At 40.3% G+C, this 25,523-nt stretch overlaps 1 long non-coding RNA gene across 1 annotated transcript; it reads left to right on the top strand.

The window, feature by feature from the left end:
* The first annotated feature begins 97 nt into the window (after nt 1–97).
* On the top strand, nt 98–25,127 carry LOC137040058 (uncharacterized). The gene is made up of 3 exons (XR_010897819.1): nt 98–450; nt 4,097–4,254; nt 25,031–25,127. It is a non-coding gene; the product is annotated as an uncharacterized lncRNA (long non-coding RNA).
* The last annotated feature ends 396 nt before the right edge of the window (nt 25,128–25,523 follow it).

The raw sequence follows: 25,523 nt of genomic DNA, 5'->3' as shown, positions 1-25,523 counted from the left end.
TACCAGTAGCCTACACATTCAAGGGAAAATGCAAAATGTGTGCCCTGATGGCGTGAGCATGTTATTAATCATTATTTTTGCGCGATTGTGCGTTTATTTATCCAGTTCACCAAAACTCTCAACTGCGCGCATATCCCCCAGAACTCTACTGTCTGCGCATGCGTATGTGACATCATCAAATTGTGAATGAAACCACCGCGCATGTGCGTCCAGGTTGGATCTGATCCAGCTACGTCGTCGTCGTCGTGCTACAGCGACTTCTTGACAGGATTCACATCCAAATCGGCCACGAGAAGGAACGCGAACCTGTAAACGCCCCTATCACATCAAAACAAAGACTCGTCTTCATCATTCTTCTGATTTTCATCGAGTTCCGAAGACACGTTGCGAGTTTATCTTGGATTTACCTCAGAATACGGAGAACGCAATTTTAAAATGAGAATTTTTAAGGTAAAACATTTCATCTCACTTAGGCCTATTAGCGTTATTGATGCATAAACTTCACATAGTAGTCTAGCCCAGCGTTTCCCAACCGTGGTACCGTCTGACCTGAGCGGGGGTGCCGTGTAAAAGGTGCCAGTACGCACGAGCACCGCGGTTCATTTCACATCTGATGATGACGCATCTTTAATATCCCAAAAAACACAGAACGTTCCCATTTGGCTATTTTTGTGGGGAACCAAATAAGAACGTTCTGGGAATGTTCTCTATTGGTTGTGTTTTTGTAACCTAAAGAGAACCTTCCCAGAACGTTCCCTGTAGGTTATTTTTAGGTTTTCGTTGCTGCGCGCCTCCGATCTGCACACGCTTCTCCAGCACGCGCTTTCTTCTGTCTTCTACAGAAAGACGTGCACTCGCCTAATTTAAAATATAACGGTCATTTCATTTTTTTACCGACTGACTGACATTAGTTTATCGATCTTTATTGAATAATAAGTTATAATAAATAAATATACGAGTGTAAATAGTGTTATTTTAGAGAGATTTTACACGTGAACGAAGACAACATGTTAATTTTTGTTTACTGTAGATTTTTTTTGTTTACTGACCAAAAGAGAGAAGTTGACTATGTCCCGTTATTCAGTGGTAAGAAATTAATGAAATTTTATCAGTTAAAGTAATATTTATTCATTTTTTAATGTCTGTGAATAAAAATAATATTTTAAACCCATATTTTATTGTGTTGAATTCATTATTTGGCACTTAACTTAAAACCTGGTTGTGCAGTGTCAGTGACAGGCCTACAATTTACAAAACGTACATTAATGCATTACATTCAACCTTATTTAATCCTCCATATGAAGGTTTATGTGCTTGAAATATTTATATTGATTAAACAAGTTCAAAGACATGACATGGTTTGTAGTAGCCTACTAGGCTGATTACGTCCATTGATCCGTCTTCCATGCCGCTTAACGGGACGTGAATGCTGGGCTATTACTGACGTACAACAGGGTAAATGAATGGAGAAAAGAGGTTAGGGGAACGTTCTGGGAATGTTCTGAGAACGTTCTGGTAACTCGAAACTAACGATCCCAGAACGTTCTGGGAACCAAAAAATCTTAGGATGGGTTTTAACTTGAAAATAACATCTTTTATTTATTGTCGATGGATACACGTACTGGCTCCTCAGTGATAGGCCTACATTACAACAGCGATAATAAAAGAAAACTAATTTAGGCCTAAATGTCCCATAGGCCTACATTACTGACCCGTTTATTGACTGCTACACACAGCATTATGTAAGTTGCTTCTTTTGCACGCTCAGTTTCGTTATTTTATATATAGATGCACTCAAATAGAGAGACAGAGAAATAGGAAATGGAGAGAAATAGTTTTCGTTCATCTTGCACTGTCCCTGTTTGCCATTAATGTCTTTTTTACACCACTGATCAGTGTTATTTTGATGTGTAAACTTAAAACCCAAGTATACACTACCGTTCAAAAGATTTACATTTGTCTAATGTTTTCAAAAAAAGTTCTTCTCCTTAACAAGGCTGCATTTATTTGATCCAAAATACAGAAAAAAACTAATATTGTGAAGTATTTTGTATAATTTAAAATAATTGTTTTCTATTTGTATATATATTTTTAAATGCTATTTATTCCGGTCTTCAGTTTCATATGATCCTTTAGAAATCATTGTAATATGCTGATTTGCTAGCCTACTGATTTGCAGCTCAAGAAACATTTCTTCTTATTATGAATGTTAGAAAAAGGTGTACAATTTATTTCAGGATTCATTGATAATTGTAAAGTTCAAAACAACAGCATTTATCTGAAATAGAAATCTTTTGAAAGTAATAATTTTATTCACAAAATCTTTTTATTTCAGATAATAGTTTTTTCTTTTGAATTTTCCATCTCTGGGTTAAATCTATGATTTATCAAATAATCCTGAAAAAATGACAAATGTTTTCAATATTCACAATAATAATAAATGCTTGTTGAGCTTATATTAAATCCTCATATCAGCATGATTAGTGAAGGATCATGTGACACTGAAGACTGGAGTAATGATGATTAATTCAGCTTTGATCACAGGAATACATTATATTTTACTATATTCACATAGAAAACCGTTATTTTAAATTGTAAAAATATTTCACAATATTACTGTTTTTACTATTTTGAATCAAATAAATCCATCGTTGGTGAGCAGAAGAGACATAAAAAAATAACTTCTAAACCTTTTGGATGGTACTGTAGGTCTGTAGGTCTAAAGGAAACAGTGGATGCAGTTTGTTTTCCCAGAGAAGCAACACAGCATGTTTGTTTGTTCCCGTTCATGATTGGAAACCACAGGCGGGGAGTGAAACTGCATCAAATGTCTGTTTTGTTGGCAGTCGGCACATAAGTGCATATTGTGTGTGTGTGTGTGTGTGTGTGTGTGTGTGTGTGTGCTCATGACTCTTTAGCTCCACTCATGGCACTCCTCCGAGAGTTAGAATGTTTTTTAAATGTGAACATGTTTAGATCATCGTTCTAAATCTGATCTGGAGGAAGTCTTTGATTAAAAACGTGATTTTATCAGCTTTCTGCTCAACATGTTGCTTTTTTATGATACTTACCCCTATAGGCTAGTGACAATGCCCCCAAATTTTTGAGATACCCCTACCGGAGGTAGAACCAAACCCAACAATGTTTTTCCTCCTCTCTTAGGTCTCCCATTTATGAAATGGATTCTTGGCTAAAAATATTTTACTGCTAAGATTGTTAAATGAACAGATATTGTTATACACCCCAAAACCAAAAAGGGACTAAAATATAGCCTGTCCGTATGGGAGTTAAGGCATATAAACTAATGCAGATCAATCACACAAGCTCTGAGAGCTTTGAAACTTGACATGTTTGTAGTCAGAAAGTTGAGTTAACTGCTAGAAAAGACTGGATGTGAATATATTGATGTATGGAATAAATAGAGACATATAAACACATACCTAACATAACCGGAAATGCACAAATTGAATATCTATTCAGAATGTTTTCATTTACTTTATGGTTGCTTAGCCAGGGATTGTATCATGGTACACGGGCCAGATGTTGACACATAACCAAGTGTAAAATATAATGCATGAAACTGGAATAATTTTTTTAAAAAAAAAATTTAATTTTTTTTTGTTAAAGCAGAGGCTCTGTTCTTTCTGATTACATGTTGAGATATTCATATGACAAAATATTTTGGGGGCCATTTTTTTTGTGAAAATGATAAAAGATTTTTTTTAAAAACGCTGGCACTGGCTGGCAACTTTTAAGAAAAAAAAGGTGAAGAGTTGTATGTTAGTTAGTTATGAATATAACACAAAAAATCAATCAGACTAACTGACTGCAACAACTTTTTGCAACAGTTATGAATGATCTTACCTTTTTTCGTGTTTTTGGTTTACAGGATGATGAATCTGTTCTGTCTTTCTCCTGTGTCTGGACTGCATTAACAACAACATAACACACACTTTTAAACGTTAAAACTACAACGTTTTCTTCTATTCTAATCTATTTCTAATCTAACATTGAAATTGGTGCCTTATAAAAAAAATATTTTAACATATGCATTAATTGTTTGACATCCTGACCTAATTTTTTACGTTACCTGCAGATGCAGAAGATCCCGATGACTGCAGCTACAATCAGCAGAGATCCAGCAGCAGAGATAAACACTATCAGAGAGACTGAGACTGGAGGAGGAGATTGTTCTGTAATAAAAAGAAACAAGTGACTGCATCAGTCTGATCTACAACAGAAGTCAGAGATCAGGTCAGTGAATAAACACACACATTATATCAGCCGTGCTGCCGTACCTGCACATGTGTGGCAGAGTTGAGTGATGTTGGGATGTCTGGTCTGGTTGCTGATGGGATTGTTCAGCACACAGCTGTAGGTGTTTTTATCCTGATATTCCACCTCCAGAGGTAGAGAGAGACTGATGCTGAGATCAGACACACTGATGCTGGACAATAAACTGTTTCCTTTGAACCAGGAGAGAGTCACATGACTCACATTTAACACTGATGATGAACACACCAGTGAACAATTTGATGATGATGAAGAACAGTGTGAAGAGTTACTGATGATAACAGGAACAGGCAGACGAACTGGAAAACATGAGAGAATAAGAAGAATACAGATAAATACAAAGTTTTGACATGAAATCTACATAGTGAAGTTTATTGGTTGCTGTGCCATCAGCGTGATGGAAATCTAATTTAAAACCCTTGGAATGAGTGAATGTTTAGTATGAAGACAGTAAGTGTGTTTGTCATCTCACACACTGAAATCTTGTAAAGATTTTTTTTAAAGAGTTCTAGTAAAAAAAACTGTGATTTTACTACTGTGTGAATATATGAACGTTTGGACAAATGACGTCTCACGATCCCAGTTCTTTGTCTTTTGTTTTGTATGGACTTTTATATGGTGAAGTGTCTCTTCTGTTTTCATTGTTTCCATGTTCTCTTTTTGTTTGGTTTCTGTCTCTCCTCCTTGTCATTAGTTGTTAGAGTTACCATCATTGAACACACCTGCAGCTAATTGTCTACTCATTGTTTTGTATATTTAAGCTCTTGGTTTTCAGTCATGTTTTATTAAGCCTAGTTCACACTGCCCGATTTTTGCCCCGATTTTGAGTCGCCGACAGGTTTTGTGAAATCGCCGACAAATGCCCGAGATCACAGGCAAATCGGCGCTCGTGCACGCGAGTGACAATCACGCAGTGTGAATGATCAAAGACGCGATCAGAGAGAATCGCCGACGAGTCGCCGACGCCGGTGAGATATTTGGCATGCTAAATATCTGGACCTGTCGGCGATTCAAACTCCTGCTGTGTGAAGTGCGTTCTGACTGAAAATTACACCGACAGCCAATGAGAGAGTGAGATACAGGGCAGCAGGAGGTTCAGGGAGGAGTTATAAAGCAGAATTTCAGTATTTTAATAGATATATTTACAATTCTATCAAACAGAGACAAACGCCAAACATTTGCACATCCAGCCACAGCAGCAGCACATTAAATAATTATTTATTTACCTCAAACTGTCTTTGCAGAACAAAATCCTGGCTCCCTCTGTCTCTCCAACAATTTCTTCCGCCATAATCTTTTTTCTTTTTCTCCACAAATCAGCGCACATACAATTTGAAGCAAACTTTGTGCAGTTTATCATTTTTAATAACAATTCCAAGTCTCGCGCGAGAACTCCGGTCTGACGCACGTGTGATCTCGCGTTGTTTACTTGTCACATCGCACGTGTGTTTGGGAAACGTAGTTTGAGCACCGGAGAGAGAGAGAGTTGTCGGCGATTGTTCCTCTTGTTCAGTCATACAGTTTGAACTTCTCTGTCGTCAAACCATCGTGCAGTGTGAACACAGCAGTGACTGAATAATAACCCAGATAGTCATGCAGTGTGAATAGAGCAGTGACCCGACGAGTTTGAAAATCGTGCAGTCTGAACTAGGCTTTAGCCTGTTGGGCCCACTGTTGGTTTTTATTGCCCCCATTGGTGGGCGAAGTCTTAACAGAGGAAGCACAAGCTCCCTTTTCAGCATGAGTGCAGCTGAGACCCCTGTTATAGAGTGGGCAGTTGCTCTGTAGTGGAAGAGGGTCTGTGACAGTGCGGAAACTAGGGAGTATCCCTGGGACATGTGAGCACGCAGTCCATTTTTCAGGGATTGGTTGAATCGTTCCACCCCTCCGTTGGCTTGGGGGTGATACACGGAGGTTTGAATATGGCTAACACCCTTGTTGGCAATGAAGGTGGTGAACTCCAAGGACAGAAACTGAGGACCATTGTCCGTGGTAATTGCATGAGGCAAGCCCCAGCTGGAAAACATCTGGTCGAGAAAGTTGATCACAGCAGCAGAGGTAACCGTACTCAAGGGAGCCGCCTCAGGCCACTTGAAGTGCAGGTCATAGACCACCAGGAGGAACCTCTAATGGTGTGGCACATTGTAAAAAGCTTTGGATGGCCATAGGGTCTGTTAAAAGCGCAATATAAATGCAGTCCATTTACAGCTCACCACAGATATCCAGCTGCAAGTGGTCCCAGGGTGCAGACGGCCAGTCTACTGGCTGTAGGGGAGTTGAAGTGGGTGGTCCTGTCAACCCACTGGTGAGGCACATTGCACAGGAGCAAATAAGTCCCTCCAGGTTATGGTCCATGGCAGGCCACCACACGACGTCATGGCACTGTGGTTTGGCTTTGACGATGCTGAGGTGTCCCTGATGTGCCAGTTGCAAGACACGCCCTCTGAGGGCCACTGGGATGACAGCACAGAGGCCACGAGCAATGCAGGCCTCACCCCAGCATGACAGTTCATGCTTAACTCAATAGTATGGCTCAAGTTCAGGTGGAACATGCTGAAGACTGGCTCGGCTGCCGAGGCAGACTCCAGGTTATGGAGGGAGACCGTGTCCCGTGTTGAGTGGACCAGGTGTACTACCGCTTCTTCATCCTTTGGAGAGACAGCAGAGCACTGGTTGGCAGCAGGGTGGGATAGAAAATCTGCTGCAACATTAGTCTTGCCAGGCGTGAATTGTAACTGAAAGTCATACTGCTGTAGGTGGTCTGACCATCTGTAGAGGCGAAGGGGTCTGTGTCCTCCGCCCGAAGTGGACATCAGGGCTGTCAGGGTGAAGTGCCTGGTGGTCCGTCCGTAGGGTAAAAGCCCTTCCATACAGGTACAAATGCCACCAAACACTCGCCCAAATGCAGGCGAGGGCCTCCTTCTCACCCACTGAGTATTTCTGCTCTGTGTGGCTGAGCGCCCGGGAGACGAAGGCTATGGGCCTCTCTGCACCGTCATGGAGCTGTGACAGAATGGTGCCTAGAGCCACAGCAGACGCATCACAGGTCACGAATGTGGGGCAGTCAAGCTGGAAGTGTGCCAGGATCAGAAACGTGGTGAGGAGACGGTTCCGTTTGTCAAACCCTGTCTGGCATTCAGAAGTCCAGGTCCAGGGAGCATCCTGCCTGATCAGCATCTTCAGCGGGGCCGTGACAGAGGTGTACTGCGGCAGGAAACGCATGTAGTAGGCTGTCATCCCCAAGAACGAAGCCAGCTGCGAGGCTCTCGTGGGGTTGGGGACTGCGCTGATGGCTGCCACATTTGACTGGAGAGGGGAGATACCATCTGCCGACACATGGAACCCGAAAAAGTCAATGGCCAGTGTGGAGAACGTAAAATTTTCTGTGTTCAAGGTGACATGGTGGCAGCTGAGGGAGTCAAAGACCTGTTCCAGACGGGCGTTGTGTGTCAACATCTGGCCCGTGAACCATGATATCATCCAAATAGGCTACGGTACCGAGGCAGCTGGCAAGGATTGTGGACATGATCTTCTGGAAACAGCTTGGTGCTGAACTGAGCCCAAAAGGCATCCTCATATAGCCATACAGGCCAGGCCTTTAGGTTCTGACTCTCCGAGTGCAGAGGGATTTGCAAGTAGCACTGACATAAGTCCAACTTAGAAAAGACCTGAGAGTCGTAGAAGTGGGTTGTGAGCTCTTCTGTCGTCGGAAGAGGGTACTTGTCAGGCACCACTGCCTTATTGACCTGGCGAAGGTCGACGCAAACTCTCAGTCCACCTGACTTTTTTCTGGCGATGACAAGGTTGGACACCCACGGAGAGGTGTCAATCGGTTCTATGATGCCATCAGCCTGGAGGCGTTGAAGCTCCTGTGTAACGCCATCCTGCAGAGCCAGGGGAACACGCCAAAGAGTCTGGACCACGAGAGGCACGCTGTGTGGTCCAGGAGTGGTTTGTGTGTGAATGAGGTAAAACACCCAAGGCCATTGAACAGTTCATGGCCAGCTTTGTTGCCAAGGGAAACCCACTCGTAATGTTTGTGTTCTGTTGTTGTCCTGTAGGGTAAAACCAAGGCTGAGAAAGAGGTCAAGGCCCATGATGTTCTCACTGTGTCGTGTACTGTGGAATGGGAAGCGGTCCACGGTTGTAGAGGTGTAGCGAACTGGGAGGTAAAGTAGGCCAACAATGTCGAGTTTGCTGCGGCCATAGCCACAGAGAGCTGTGGATGGGGGCTGCAGCTGTCTATTTGGGAAGAGAAGGTTACAGGTGTTGACATTCACCAGTGACAGCTTGACCCCAGTGTCGAGGAGAAGAGGGACACAGCGGCTATCCAGGTATACAAGGCACCTGGAGAAGGTCCCTGGGTAGGGGTCTATGGTGCGCACTGGCACCACTGGGTCATGTGACTGTTCAGAGTAGTCACCTGGAGCAGACCGGCACCTTTCAGCAAAGTGATTAGGTTTCCGACAGCATCTGCATGTTTGGCCCCTAGCCGGGCAGTCCTGAGCCCTTGTGGCATGACAGGTGGAGTCACAATTCCCACATCATCTCTGCTGCTGCGTTTGCTGGGGGCGTGCGACCTGTATAGTCAGCCAGGTTGTCTGAACTTGATAACCGTTGCACTGGCTGTTCAATAACGGCTATTTTAGCAGCACATCATAGCTGCCTCCACTTGTAAGGCAAATGTTAATGCATCCTCAAGTGACAGTGTTGCATCTTTGAGTAACAACGCTAAAACTTTTAAATCTGCTACAAACTGCCTAGTGGACTCACCAGGATGCTGACATCTTTTTCTGAACTCTAGCCACTGAAAAGGGATTTTCTGTGACTTCACAAAATGTCCAGGCAAAGCCGTAATTACAAGTGTAAGTGTGCAGAGTGCCATCAAGCGTGCTGAAAATCCTGTTCCCTTCCGCTCCCAGTAAGGGCAGCAGGATAGCGCGCTTCCTCGTGCTAGTGGCATTAACCAATCTAATGGCTAAAAGGTACAGTTCAAAATACGTTTTCCACTGATTCCATGGAATGACAGGTTCGCCAGGGAGGCGAACTGATATGTTTATTTTCCGGAACCCACATGACAGCGTGCACCTATGGTGGCCTCACAGTGTCAGAATGTGCAACGTAAAACAGGCAAGAACTAGAACTGTATATATACTGTATGTATTACGCGAACACAACATAGTCATTGGATGCATTGGTGTATGCTATTTTCTGTGGTGTATTATGTTTGAATTCTCGGTCAGATGTTCTTGTATTTTCATGTAGAGTCTTGTAATTAGTGTACATGCATGTGGATTCTCTCTCAGACTCTTCAGTCAGCTACACGTTACAACATCTCTACTCACCATAGACAGAAACATTGAATGATTTTAATGTCAGTTTTGATGCCCTTATCCACAGTTGATAAACTCCAGCATGTTCAGTTCTGATGTTTGTGATGGTCAGAGATCCAGTTTGATGATCCAGCTTCAGTCTGTCTCTGAATCTCCCGTCAGGAACATCATCAAATGTTGAGAAGATTTGTTTCATTCCTTTTATTTTAGCTATGAGAGAGTTTTCAGCTCCAAATATATACAGTATGTCTTTATCTCCACGTATTTCAGTAAGATCAGAGTTTAGAGTGACAGAATCTCCCTCCATCACTGACACTGACTCACCAAACACACCTGGAGAACATGAACAGATTTTTCAGAAGTAAAAAGATCAAGTCAGCTGAAGTTTTAATGTTTACATGTGAACTTGAGAACATTCAGGAAAAAAGGTACAAAAGCTGCAACTAGGACAGTACACTTTCAAAAGGTGAGCGCATTTATCCCAATAGGATGGATATTACTATCTTAAAGGTATACATTAGTACTTTTTGAAAGTGTGACAGCTTTTGTACCTTTTGTCCTGAGAGTGAAGCAGCCTCTCTATTACTCTAAAATAGAACAATATTAAAATAAACAATATTTTATAACTTACCAATCAGACGGCACCAGCACAAACAGAATAAAATGCATGTGAACAACATGTGAGACATTTTCTTTAGTTGTTCAGTGTCTGATTAAACTTTCTGATAGAAACACTGACGCTGGTGTGAATCCTCCCATGTCCCATCACAGAGTCTGGCCCTCCTTCATCCGCTGCATTTACATATCATATAATGTTATAGTTCATCTGATTTTTAGTGTTGTATAACATATTTTTTAAAGTATGCCTAGTTTTAACCGTGTTAAATGGTTTAAAGCATCTCAAGTGATTGTTGTGCATCAGTGGTGTCGTTGTTGTGCATTTTTATTCAGCTCTTTATGTTAATGTTTAAAAAAAAAGTAAACAATTAAAAGCGGATCTGATTCCACAGTGCCAGCTTTACTGAAAGATCTTCTGAGTCAAACTGAAACCTGCTGCAGGTTTTTGTGTGTCTTTTTTGTGGTTTGATCTGTTGTGTGGACACATCTTGTAGGTCAGAGTGGCTGTTCAGAGCATGTTTGTTTGTTTGTTTGTTTATAGGTGAAGAGTTTCTTCCTGTCCTGCTTCCTTATGAACAGCTTCAAACTTGAATCACCCAAAACATGATGTGATTGAGATACAGAGAAATAAAATCATTAGCAATATTTTTTTAAATCAAAACTAAACACAAACTGAATTTTAATCAAAACTAAACACAAACTGAAAGTAAAGAAAGCAGTCCCTCATGGACTACTGGCGCACATACGTAATAAAACGTAAACAAAACTTATCATTGTTGGTCACACTTAAAAACTGTAATTTTAATAGCTTTTTAATTAATTATAGTCTAATTATATTGTGGGGCTGATCTTTTAAAGGTGAATTCCTGGTCATGCTCTAGTTAGTATGCATAATAGCCTACTAGTAGAATGCATACTAAATGATCATCCATCTTAGGCCCACTTTTTTCACTTGCTGGATGATAAACGGGTGAAAAAATATCTTGGTGATCTAAGCGCATGGTCTAAAGCACATGGCGCAGGTGTGTCTGAAGCCACTTTTGGTAGTTTAACAATGAAAAAATGGTCGGGACACCAGACACATGGTCCAAAACAACATCAGGAGAAACACTACTCTGGTCATGAAGATGATAATCATCAAGAAGGAGTTGCTACTATCCTTAAGAAAGGTTTAGAAAAAACTCTGATGGAATGGAAGCCAATTAATAGCAGATTGATTAGTGCAAGACTACAAGGAAAACAAGTCAACATTAGCCTTTTCCAAAGCTATGCACCTACAAATGATGCTAATGATGAACTTAAAGATGCTTTTTATGATCAGTTACAACACAAACTTGATAAACCCCAAATCATGACATCAAAATCATAATGGGGGATCTGAATGTTAAAGTAGGATCGGATAATAATGGATAAGAAAGAATAATGGGGAATGAAGGATGTGGGACAATGAATACAAATGGCGAAATAACTTTGTAATAGGAGGAACACTGTTCCCTCATCACAGTATTCATAAGCTAACCTGGTATTCTCCAAATTTAAGGGATAAGAATCAAATTGATCTCTTTATTATCAACAATACATGACGAAGATCTCTTTTGGATGTCAGAGTGAAAAGACGAGCTGACGTCGGAAGCGATCACCAACTGGTAAAGGCTGTCATCAGACTTAGATCTACTGAAAAGAAAATTTCACCAAAGTAGAGTTTTGACAAATGAAATGGCACCAAAATAAAAAAGGATTTCATACTTAAACTTCAAAACAAGGGCCAACTTTTACAGAATTTAGATAAAGAAACAATCGATGAAAAATGGGCAAACGTTTAGAAGATCTTAACAACAAGCAATGAAGACTGTCTAGACTACAAACCAAACACATAAAAGAAAGACGGGATAATGCATGAGTCTAGGAATAAGGTAGAAAGCAGAAGAAAGGCAAAAAAGACAGTAAACGATGCCCAATCCAAAAGGCTCAAGGAAAAATTCCAAAAAGACTATGATATTCACAAAGAAGTAAGTAAGTAACTTACTTACTTACTTACGTACTTACCTACAAAGAAGTTAAGAAGTACGTAATGATAAAATAAATTACATCAATAACCTGGCAGAAAAAGCAGAAGAGGCTGGAAATAGAATGGAGCAAAGCACGCTGTTCAAGATAACAAAAGAGGTCTGTGGAAAAAATTAAGCTCCGCCTAATATTCCTGTAAAAGACAAACATGGTAATTTTTTGACATCTGAAAAGGATCAAGAGAAGCGTTGGATAGAATATTTCAGTGATGTCCTTAATAGACCACCTCCTCTTGTAGAACCAAATATCTCTGAACCAGAACAGGAAATGGACATCAGAACAACCTGATGTACCTGAAAAAATATCTACTATAAAAAGTAAAAAAAATGGAAACGCTCCAGGCGGTGACAACCTAAATGCAGAACTTTTTCAAATAGGTACCAATCCTACTGCAAAAATTCTTCAGCCATATCAAAGACATTTGGAATGAATCTGTTATACCAAAAGTTTGGAACAGAGGCACCATCATTAAGATACCTAAGAAAGGAGCTTTAAATGATTGCAATAACTGGTGTGGAATCACTCTCTTATCAATACCAAGTAAGATCATGGCTAAAATCATTATAAAGAGAGTTTCCGAAGCTATTGCCTATAAGCTTAGGAAAGAACAAGCAGGATTCCGCAAGGGGAAAGGATGTGCTGATCAGATTTTTATACTACACAACATCATAGAACAATGTAGTGAATGGCAAAGACAACTTTACATCAACTTTATTAATTTTGAAAAGGTTTTTGACAGCTTATATAGAGACAGCCTATGGAAAATATTACATTCTTATGGTATCCGTCAACATCTTATCAACCTGATTAAGGCATTCTACAACAACTTTGAATGCACAGTTGGGAACACTGAAATATCTTTTCAAGTGAAGACGGGTTAGACAAGGATGTTATGTCATCTACTTTATTCATTATAGCATAATATTTATTATATCGAATGGGTTTTACACCAAACAAACTTCGACATCCCAAGAGCCATCAGATGGGGCACTGTTTCAACCTTAAAAGATCTAGACTTTGCTGATTATTTAGCCTTATCATCACATACTCATCAACTTATTCAAAAGAAAACCTCCAGACTGAGTACATTTGCCAAACCAAATTGGCCTAAGAATCAACACCAAAAAATTCTGAAGTCATGATCCTTAACAATGACCACTCGCCATCAGTACTATTAGAAGGACAGGCACTACCTGATACCGACCAATTTACGTACTTGGGAAGGACAGTGAGAGTAGATGGTGGAGCTGGAGCTGACATTAAACTTTGTCTGTCAAATGCAAGTACTGCTTTTAACAACTTGCAGAATGTATGGAAATCTGGCCAGTACACATCACGCACCAAAATTAAGCTTTACAACAGTTGTGTGTTACATGCACTGTTGTATTGCTCAGAGTGCTGGAGAATGACTGAGACAGACTTACAGAAACTCTCTACCTTCCACACAAAAAGCCTAAAGAGGATCCTAAGAATATTCTGGCCAATCAAGATCTCAAATCAGGATCTCCTTAACAGGTGTAATCAAGATGATATGAACACCATCATCGGAAAGAGAAGGTAGAGATGGATTGGCCATGTCCTGCGAAAAGACCAATAGGACTTGACAAAGGCGAAGAGGGAGACCTAGGATAACCTGGAGATGTACAGTAGAGGCATAAATGACAGACCTACAACACACTTGGGGAAGCCTGCAGAAGATGGGCAAAGACAGACAGAAGTGGAATACCTTTGTTGCTGCCCCATACGCCACTGGGCGTAATGAGCAGTAAGTAAAGTAAGTACGAGCGTTTTGCACACGCCTATAATATGCACCCTTTAAATAACACAAAAAAATCCTGCGTTTTTTGTTGGTCAATGGCGCACTCTATTTCAGTTTCTCGAAATAGCAATACGGCCTACAATGCGCCTGAACACGCCTCGTTTTACGACCAGCGAATGGGCGAACAGATGGACGTGAGTGCATTTGCTATTTAAACAATGTGTTGCTGGATGTGAAAATGATAACTGTGTCGGGCTGAAACTAGCAAAAAACAAGTGGCATGGCTGACGATGCATTGTGCCGGATGTTTGATAGGGCCCAGAGAGTGCCATAGTATTATTGTTCCTGACGTGAAGTCTTATTTTGAACACTAGATGGTGAGACTGTGCAGCAGGGAGGATCTAGATGTAGCCTGCAGAAAAATAAACTTGCCTTGCCACACTTTCTCTGATTGGCCTGGTTGTCTTTTATAGGAATATAAGAAATGTGTTTGGACTTCAGAGTTGTCTTCACTGTAATGCACAGACAATACAACATAGCCTACATCTCGCAATGGCAAGTAAAATGTATGATGAAATGTTTATTTGTGCTGGGTGGTGTGCACATGTAGTGAAACATTAATAAATAAATTATTACTCCAGAAAAAGTAAGGTTTTTAATGCTCAGTTTCACATTATTAAGAATTTTTAGAAGTACACTTGATCTGAAAATATCATACACTCCTGAACAAAATCTTAAGACCAGGGGGTGCATTGCAAGTTTTACACATTTCGCACTTGTGGATCATAACCGGGTTGTAAGTGCTGCTTCAAAATGCCAAAAGAAGAAACAGGAGCAAGAGACCAAAAATAGAGAGTAGGCAATTTATTGAAAACTGCATTTAAACTCAAACAGGCCATTCATCAGCTGATCAAAAGTTTAAGACCATAGCCCAAAATAAACACACAACAGTACTAAAAGTGTCAAAAAAGGACTCAGTAGTGAGTAGCCCCACCGTTCTTGTTGATCACTTCAAAAACTCGTTTCGGCGTGCTTGATGCGACTGTTTCCAGGAGGCTGGTTTGAACGTTGCTCCATGTGGTGAAGATGGCTTCACGAAGTGAATCCACGGTCTGGAACTGACGTCCATTTTTGTACACTTTCCTTGCCATCCATCCCCAAATGTTCTCAATGGGATTTAGATCAGGGGAGCACGCAGGATGGTCCAAAAGAGCAACGTTATTCTCCTGGAAGAAGTCCTTCGTCAGGCAGGCTTTGTGAATTGCAGCATTGTCCTGTTGAAAGACCCAGGCATTACTGACAGACGGGGGCCTTCGGTCAAGAGGGATGCCCGCTGCAACAGATCCACATAGCCAGTCGTCGTTTGACGCCCCTGCACAACCTGAAGCTCCATTTTGCCATTGAAGGAAAAAGCACCCCAGATCATGATGGAGCCTCCTCCACTGTGCCGCGTAGAAAACATCTCAGGTGTGATCTCCTTGTCATGCTAGTAACGTTGGAAGCCATCAGGACCGTCCAGGTTAATTTTTTCTCGTCCACTTTTCAATGTCCCATGTTTGGTGCTCCCTTGCAAATTCTAAACGGGCAAGTTTGTGTCGTGGGAGGAGACGTGGCCTTTGAAGACGTTTTTTGTTCTTGATGCCCTTCTCTAGCAGATGATGTCTTATGGTTATTGTGCGGCAGTCAGAATCAGTAAGGGCCTTAATTTGGGTTGAGGATCGACCTGTCTTCACAGACAACCTGCCGGATCCTGCGGTTCAGTGCAGGTGAAATCTTTTTGGGTCCACCACTTGACTTTTTTGTCCCATAACTCTCAGGATTCTTTAAGAAATGTAAAATGACTGTCTTACTGCGTCCAACCTCAGCAGCGATAGCACGCTGCGAAAGGCCTTGCTTGTGCAGCTCAACAATCCTGCGACGTTCAAAGAGAGAAAGCCTTTTTGCCTTTGCCATCAGGAGATCTTCACAGTATGACTGCTTGAAGGACAATGACATGAAAGCCATATTTTTGTGCAGATTTGACCTTTTTATGGCTACGGTCTTAAACTTTTGATCAGCTGATGAATGGCCTGTTTGAGTTTAAATGCAGTTTTCAATAATTTGCCTACTCTCTATTTTTTGTCTCTTGTTCCTGTTTCTTCTATTGGCATCTTAAGGGGAGCATGCTTTTGCGATGGCAGGGCCTCGTCTGTGGAAAACCATGCCTCTGGAGATCAGAACTGCTCCCACTACTCTAGAGTGAACTAGAACTAGCTCCTGCTACTCTTTAAGTCTCTAGTAAAAACTTTTCTATTCTCGTTAGCATATTGATTAGACTGTTCTTATTATTTTACACTTGCTTCTTGATTCTATACTTAATCTTAGCTTAGTTGTTCTTATGTATGTTTTGCTGCTTTTATTTTTATATGCTTGCTCTGTAAAGCACTTTGGTCTGTCTTGCGGCTGTTTAAATGTGCTATATAAATAAATGAACTTGAACTTGAACATTTTGAAGCAGCACTTACAACCCGGTTATGATCCACAAGTGCTAAATGTGTACAACTTGCAATGCATCCCCTGGTCTTAAGATTTTGTTCAGGAGTGTATTAGTCCCGGTGTTGTACCAGATGTTGACTGCCTGCCAAATCCTGTCTCATACTATGGTGATGGGAAGTAATCACATTTTGTGAATCATTTAATTAATAATTAATTCCTCTACCAAAATATCTGAGCCTCCTGCTGTGGATAATCAACCAATCAATCAAATACATTTGTTTAAATGTTGTGGCCTGTGGACCTTTGCATCTACCAATGACAAGACCATCTCTGGACCCAGTGTTTTTACCTGATCCCAATGAGCAGGGTTCATTAAAAATACACTATATTGGCAAAAGTTTTAGGTGTCCTGCCATTCTTAATCCGTAGGGTTTAATATGGAGTTGGCTCACCCTTTGCAGCTTTAACAGCTTCAACTCTTCTGGGAAAGCTTTCCACAAGGTTTAGGAGTGTGTTTATGGGAATTTGTGACCATTCTTCTAGTTGGCGACTTATGCACACTGTGCGCCTCAGCATGCACTGACCCCTCTTTGTGATTTTACATGGCCTACCAATTCATGGCTGAGTTTCTGTTGTTCCCAATTGCTTCCACTTTTTATAATACCACTAACAGTTGAGCGTGATTTAGTAATTAGGAAATTTCACGAATGGACTTATTGCACAGGTGGCATTCAATGATTTGGTCCTAATACTTTCGGCAATATAGTGAATGTAGTTAACACTGTGTGGTTGTATGTGTATGAGGAGTGGGTATATGATTTACTCACCCTCAAGTCATCCTAGGTGTTTATGACATTATTCTTTTAAACGAAAATAAGTTCATATAACTGATCCAAACGGCTCTGGGGAGTTAATAAAGGCCTTCTGAAGTGAGGTTGATGCGTTTGTGTACGAAAAATATACATATTTAAAACTTTACAAACTGTAATCTCTAACTTCCTCTAACTGTTGTCCGCACATTCACGAGATACTGACGTTTCAGCATATGGCACATTTTTTCCAACACAAATGCATCGCTTCATTTAAGACGGATTTTACCGTTTGCATGTTACATTATGAATCCAGACATATCTCAACTCACAGTCTTTATGATCTACAGTTTCACAGCACTTTCCTGTTGTGTATATATTTGTTCCACTATCCTAAAAAACTTTATACACATTCTGTGCCACCTGTTGTGTTGTGCTGATGCTGTGTTTATCTGCTGTTATTCAAAACCCACCAGATGGCGCCACTCAATATCAGGAGTGGTATGAATTATTTGATCAATATAGAAGCCTAAGATTTAAGCATAAATGGAAGAATAACTTGATGTAAGACATGTATTATGATGTGGTAGTTTTTATTAATTACATATTAACTGCTGTGCCAAGTTGAAAGTTGGTTAAGAGAACTGAGTTTAGAGTTTTGAAAAGGTGACCTAAGTATTGATACTGGATAAACTCAGCCCGATCTGCTGGCGATTTGATTTCGCCCTGCAGCTGTACATCACCCGGATTGTTGGTCTGATTGGTTGAAGAAAGTAATTTTAACTATGCCAACATCCTGATGGGTTAAATATATAATCTAGTCAGAACACCGGCAGGATAGTAGTCTGTTTCCTGTTGAGCTCACAGAGATGATGCTGTTCTTCAGAATCACACCAGATGGAGACATTTATCAGTTCAGTTAATATCATACCACTGATGATGGGTAAATATCAAAGGATTCATCTTCTGACCTTTACTCAAGACAACTAGCATTTCAATTCAGTTCCTAACACCAACCCAGTGTGTAAATAACATTTATTATATGCTTATATTAGATGATGGAGCTGATTCCTGGTTATGATGCTAGATGGTGTTGTAGAATGCACACTAACATAAATTATAATCCATGGTGTACATTTCAGACGCACCATTTTCTCTTGCTGGACGATAAACAGGTGAAAAAAATCCCACAGACTTGCGTTGAAGGAGGAACCCAAGCAAAATCTAGTGACTAGAAGATCACAGAGACATGAGATGGGCTCTTTTGACTGGTAAACAAAAAACCTGAGCATGCTATTATTGTTCCAGATGTGAAGTATTTAGAATCTTTCAGCCAACGTTCATTGAAACCACAACATGGGGGCGGAGTCACCCGTGGAAATAGACGGGCAGATCAATCTGCGAGCACAGCAGGTTTAATCTTAGGCTCTCCAACATTTTATTTCTACATTTAATAAACAAACTATTCATTCAGATAGGTATTTTTTGTGAAAGAAAAATTACAATTTCAAGCATTTTATCTAAAATTCAAGCACTTTTTAAACTTTAAACACAACATCAAAATTCAAGCATTTTTAAGGATTTCAAGCACCTGTATGAACCCTGTACCCAGTAGAACCGGCTTCTTAATCCCCGCAGGGTCTTTGCCACACCAAGATGCCCGTCCCCACTGAACCATGCATGAGCCCCAGGACTTGACGCTGTAGAGCGAGGCACCAGCAGTTGCAGTACGGTGGCCTCACCTTCGGCTGTCTGCCACTGATGGTAAAGCAGATGATAAGGCTAAGCCACTTACGCCTGTTTCACACCGCAAGTGTGAGCAGCGCGTGAGCAGCACTTCAGCGTAACTACACCGTGACTGCAGCTGCAGACGCGCGAGAGTATTCACACTGGAAGCGTTGGTGCAGCGTCACAGCAGCGGCTCCCACAATGATAGAGCCTATAGCTGTCTGAGTATTAAATACTAAACTAAAATAAAGTATTATATTTTCTGGCTAGTTTACTTTACTTTTTATAATACTTTCACCCAAACTGAATAATTAAAACAAGTTTAAATGGGTAAATCTTCTACAGATGGTTTTTATTCTTCGTTTTCTTTAATGACATACTCCAGTTATTGTTAAAACACACCACATGTGCTTCTTGTGTGCATTTTGAGCGCTTTTGTGATATTATATTTATTTTGTCCATCAAAAGTGTGCTTTCGCTTTACACCGTGACTGCAGCTGCAGACCCAGAGCCTTTACCTGTCTGAGTATCAAATACTAAACTAAACGAAAGTTTGTTATATTTTCTGGCTAGTTTACTTTATTTGTTATAATCATAACCATACTTTCACCCAAACTGAATAATCAAAACAAGTTTAAATTGTTAAAATCTTCCACATATATTTTTTATTCTTCGTTTTCTTCTCTGACATACTCCAGTTATTGTTCAAATACACTACACGTGCTTCCTGTGTGCATTTTAGGCACTTTTTGTGTGAAATCACATTTATTTTGTCCTTTAAAAGTGTGCTTTCACTTTAATTGAGCGTCAGGAGTGTCAGCAGCGCAGCAAAAATAGGCTCGCAGCCGAAACCCCCGCTTCACTGCTGCTCACGCGATGCTCCTGCTTGACGCTCACGTGCTGCTCCTTCTCCCGGTGTGAATGCGCTCATTGATTAACATGGGCGGCGAAAAAAATACGCGCTGCTCACGCGCCGCTCACGCTTGCGGTGTGAAACGGCCGTTAGAGTAAAATAATTCCTGTTACCGTCCCAGAGCCATTATCTCTTGCTGCTCAGGCCGCTGACCGGCTACCAGCCGCTCCCGTACCACCTGCCCCTTTGGGGTTCGGAAGCTTAATGACCAGGTGATAGACACGTGGTTTGTCCACAGCTGGAACTTCCTGTATAGGTAGGGCCGGAAGTGGCGAAGTGCCAGTACCACTGCTAGCAGATATTCCTTTCCTGCGACAACAACGTGCTAATACCAACAACGTGCATAATACCAGTGTCGATGATGACCGGCCGGCCTGGGTCAGGATATGCTAGCACTGGGGCCTGAGTCAGTACCTCACGCAGGTGGTTGAAGGCACCATTGTATGCTTCATCCCAAATGAAGTGCCGGCCCTTTTCCGTTAGCTGGTGCAGTGGACTGGCGATGGTGGAGAAGTTCTGGAAGAAGCACCGGTAGTACAAGGCCAGGCCCAGGAAGCGTCTTAGTTCAACTATGTTCTTTGGGACTGCTGGGTCGGTGGTGACCCCTGCGGCACTCACCGCATGTCCCAGGAAAGCAGTCTATCTCCAATTTTTTTGGCATTTTTTTGGATTGAGTCATAACCCAGCTCGGGATAGCAGCAAAAACCAACTGGAGGTTTTTCAGTGACCCCTCAAAGTTCGGTGCATGCACCAACAGGTTGCCAGATAACAAACATAATTGTAAGTCATACAATGCATTTATTCCTAAAATTACCCAGACACTGGCAGAAAAAGTATATGACCTTTTATATGAAAATATAAAAGGTATCAAGAATAGTTCTGCTTTGAAAGAACTTTTGCTATATCTGGAAATAATGCTGAAAGGACGCTCTTAGAAATAAAGGTACAAGCTGTCACTGATGGGTACTGATGATACTATGTATGTAGGCCGACCCTAAATAAGTTACAAAGGTGTAACTTTTGAAAAGGTACAGGCCCAGTGATAATATCTGTACCTTTTTGAGGCACCGGTCAACTGCAGGATCACTGCACAAGTATTTTTTTGTCAAGCATCCGTGCTGAGTTTGGTATTTTGTAGTGAAGCAGGTCTCCTGTAGAGCAGAAGTCAATGGTTTCATGTGAACAGGAATGGAAAAAGTCCTTCAACCACACTATTCACACCTCAGACAGAGACAATGACAAACTGACATCAAACACAAATCATTCAGACACATTCTAATGAACATCCTGTTCGGCCGCCCAGCAATACTGAATGTATGAGACCAAAGCAGAGTGCATCAAGATTTTGCATTTTTTTCTCTATACAAAACTCAACTAAAGACTAAGATTCAGACTCTAAGGTTGTCACAGCAAGTCATCTTCTCATTGTGATAGGTGCATAATCCACATGATCCTCCTCGCTTACTTTCTGTAAAAAAAACACAACACAAGATGCAGTTGCTGAATATCTTTTTCAAATAACATTTATCAGCACTGCATGCAAACTTAAACATCTTGAGGAAATTACATCAAATAACATCTTGCACTCTAAATAATGCTGGGTTATTTTTTAACCAATAATGCTGGGTTAAGACTGTTGGGTAATTTTTGTTGGTTTATTTGATCACATTTTAAACACCATTGGGTAGTTTCAAATTTCCAGTCATTGGGTTAAACCTGCTGGGTCGCAATGCTTGGTTGTTTCACGTGCTTCCCGCCCGGATTCGTTTAAATTCGCTCCCAAACTGTCATTTTGAAAGGACAATGGAAAAGACACAGCCACTGGTTGCAGATGTTTTAAGATAAGTTCATATATTTTCATTAATAATAATTTTAATTAGCATAATTATAGTTTTTTTCTTCTTCGCGGCAACAGTTCTTAAGCTTAATGTTACATGACGTTAAGACGACAAAAGTTTTACCTCAGAATCCGATGCAATGTACTGACTCGTGTTAGTTTAGGTAGGCATGTGAGACGATAGATTAATACAGTTTGTGATTACACAGAACCATGATCCCCTTACGAACAGTAAACATGGTTGTATGTAGGGATGTCACAAGTACCAAGTAACCAAGTAACGTTACATACTGAAATGTTAAAAATGTGACTATAGTATCTGTATAGCATCGACTCACAAGTAGACTATATTCGGTCCCGAGCTGTGTTCAGTCGCGTCACGCAGGGCTCCAGACTGTAGCCGAATATACACCATTGTCGGTGTATATTAAATACTATTTAAATATTACGCTATGATCACGCTGCCGAGCAATAAACATGCCGAAGATAGCAAGATGATTGTTTGTGAACAAAACACAGGTCGACACTGGATTTGCAGACATATTGAGATTAAAACACAATGCTGTGCCTTCTATATTGGATACGACAGGAGGAATGGTGCAGCACACTTATGTGAGTAAAACGTGTTTTTGTTAAATATGTGATAGTATTGCATTGTTACAGATCGATTATGTGTACGCGTCTAACAGAAAATACCTTAGCACGCTGTCACAGGCTGGAGAGTCCAGTATTTGTTGGTTCATTGTGATTCGGGATCAGAACAGATCACATCGGATATGTTATGGGTCAGGGGGCTTGCAAAGCCCAACGTCCCGGGCATATGTGTTTTCCAGACCAAAATTTAAGCACATCGGCAGGCCGGTGAATCTTAAATACTGAAATAACAGCGTTAGGGCTGTACAATTAATCTAAATCGAACCGCAATTGCGATTTTGGTTAATGTGCGATTATGAAAGCTTAAAGGCTTCGATTTTAATTAAATAAATAAATGCCCAGTGTGTTAGCGAAGAGCGGCTCTGTGATCAGGAGTAAACACTGCTCCATCTGAAAGACTGGGAGTTTGAGTCGCTTATAACGCGCTTTTGAAAAAGCAGCACGAGTCAAACATCTTCAGAAACTAGTGAAGCGTTCATTAACCTGTTCAACAAAAGACAACATTTAATTTTTTTTTAACTATCGTCAGTCGAGTGTTTGTGAGCCAATGTGGCGTCTCATCACAGATTGAGGCAGACGATGCATTATTTTATAGTATTCTTTAACGTTACAGTGATGACGTCTATGTCAATCAGCACTGCATTATAATAGACCTTTATTATTATGAAAATACCCTAGACGGCTTGAAGAACTGAAATACACCATATTTTGCTGTAGTCGTGTTTATTGTCGTCATGTTAAATCAAAGCGTTTCTATCTTCTGTTTATTTATCCTACAGCGTTAGCTTCACATCAGGGATTTCCTGAAAACGAACTTCACTACTGCTCTAATGTGGCTTTTCCGCTCGAGGGCGCCCTCTGGCGCCCTCTGGCCTTCAGTATGAATTAAACTTTTGGGTAATAAATAATAAGAAAAATAATACTTAATAAATTAAAAAACTTTGTTAACTTTAAAAAGAAATATATTTATAGGACAATCCATGTTTTTCTTCATTTTACAGGAGTTTTTTCCCCCAAAGTGGATGCACAAGAGGTTCATATTTCATATTAAAGACATAGACTTTGAGAAATACACAGATAACACAGATAAACAACACAGATTTTTATTATATATATATATATATAAAATCTATAATAAATACTCTGTGTGTGTAACGCAGCAGTCTTTTGAAAATATAAAAAAAATAATGATTAAGAATAATACTTATTAGTAATATTATATTGTTATATTTATTCTGACATTCTCTATTTTTAATTATGAAAATGTTATTGTAATGGTAATATTTTTTATTTTTAAAAATATTTTTTAGCAGTAATAATAATCATAATAATTACAAAAAAATAAATAAATCGCAATTTTAACCAGAATAATCGCAATTATATATTTTCCCCAAATCGTGCAGCCCTAATCTGTGTTGTTAATGTTCACTCTCTTGAATGGATATTTGAAGAGCGCATGCCAGCTTATGTGTGTGCGGTTCGCGCTTATATCCACCGTTAGCGCGGGCCAAGTAATAAAAAAATAAATAAATTGCGGGTGGATGAGAGATACGTTTCGAGAGCCCTGTCAGAGATAATCCAATCCTAGCTGTGGGCGTCTACTTCTAACTCTTCAGTGCTTCATGCCCATTAAAACCCAGCATTCAGAAGAGAGCCTCAAAACCAGTGGAGAAAATAGCCTATTACTTATTAGTTATGATGTTTTTGAATGTAAAAATCACACAAACGGCATTAGTTGACCTCAGATGATGGTATACAAAAGCCAGTTCAAGACACCTTTAAGGTCAACAAAACATAATTTGTTTGAATTGGTTGTTCTAGCCTAATCATTAATTGCTTCTCGTGAAATCATTATTATTGCCTTAAAATGTTTTCCATTTCAAATGACTAATTGCTTGCTAAAAATGTACTTTAATGCAAATAGTTAAATGGGGGAATGACAAGTGTTTCTTGCATTGAAAATCTCATGGCTTTTATAAAACATCTGATTTAGTTCGGTGTGTGATGGATGATTATACAGACAGAAACACAACTGCACACACTGATCTCCATCTGGCTGATGAAATGACACACAGACACACAACATGAATTAATAATAAATTCTCTTACCGATTTCTGTGCGTTTCTTTTGTAGAACGTTGGATCGGCGTAAGTGATCTCGTCTTCACCCGTCTCAACTGTTTCAATGATAATAAATGCATTAAAATAACTCAATAACTAGATCTGATTATTCACAACGTGTGTTATTATTATTATTATGGCTGTCAAAGTAAAAGCACAGTCTTTTTAAAAATGGAATTAACAAATATAATTTGACATTGGTGGGTGCCGGTCACTGTTTGGTTAATATTTTTCTTTTGTGTTCAGCAGAAAAAAGTCTTACAGGTTTGGAACAATTTGAGGATGAGCAAATGATGACAGTTACACAAAACTATTAATTTACTATAAGTAGGTACAGTATAAAGTTTTGTTTGTTATAAACTCATGTTTAAAATCTGGATGTTACTCTTGCCTTCTTGATCAGTTTTTCTGTGTTTCCTGCAGATCCAGAAGATCCCAAATCCAGCAACAGTCATCAGAGATCCAGCAGAGATCAGCACTATCAGAGAGACTGGAGGAGGAGGAGGAGGAGGAGGAGGAGGAGGAGGAGGAGACGGTCCGACCGTTTCTGTAATGATAAAGAAAGAAGTGATTCTGATCTACAACAGAAGACGGAGATCAGGTCAGTGAATAAACACACACATTATATCAGCCGTGCTGCCGTACCTGCACATGTGTGGCAGAGTTGAGTGATGTCGGGATGTCTGGTCTGGTTGCTGATGGGATTGTTCAGCACACAGCTGTAGGTGTTTTTATCCTGATATTCCACCTCCAGAGGTAGAGAGAGACTGATGCTGAGATCAGACACACTGATGTTGGACAATAAACTGTTTCCTTTGAACCAGGAGAGAGTCACATGACTCACATTCAACACTGATGAACACACCAGTGAACAATTTGATGATGATGATGATGATGATGATGATGAACAGTGTGA

Source organism: Pseudorasbora parva, chromosome 14, assembly GCF_024679245.1.
Source record: "Pseudorasbora parva isolate DD20220531a chromosome 14, ASM2467924v1, whole genome shotgun sequence".
Classification (NCBI taxonomy): Eukaryota; Metazoa; Chordata; class Actinopteri; order Cypriniformes; family Gobionidae; genus Pseudorasbora; species Pseudorasbora parva.
This window is presented reverse-complemented; position numbering and strand designations above follow the sequence as displayed.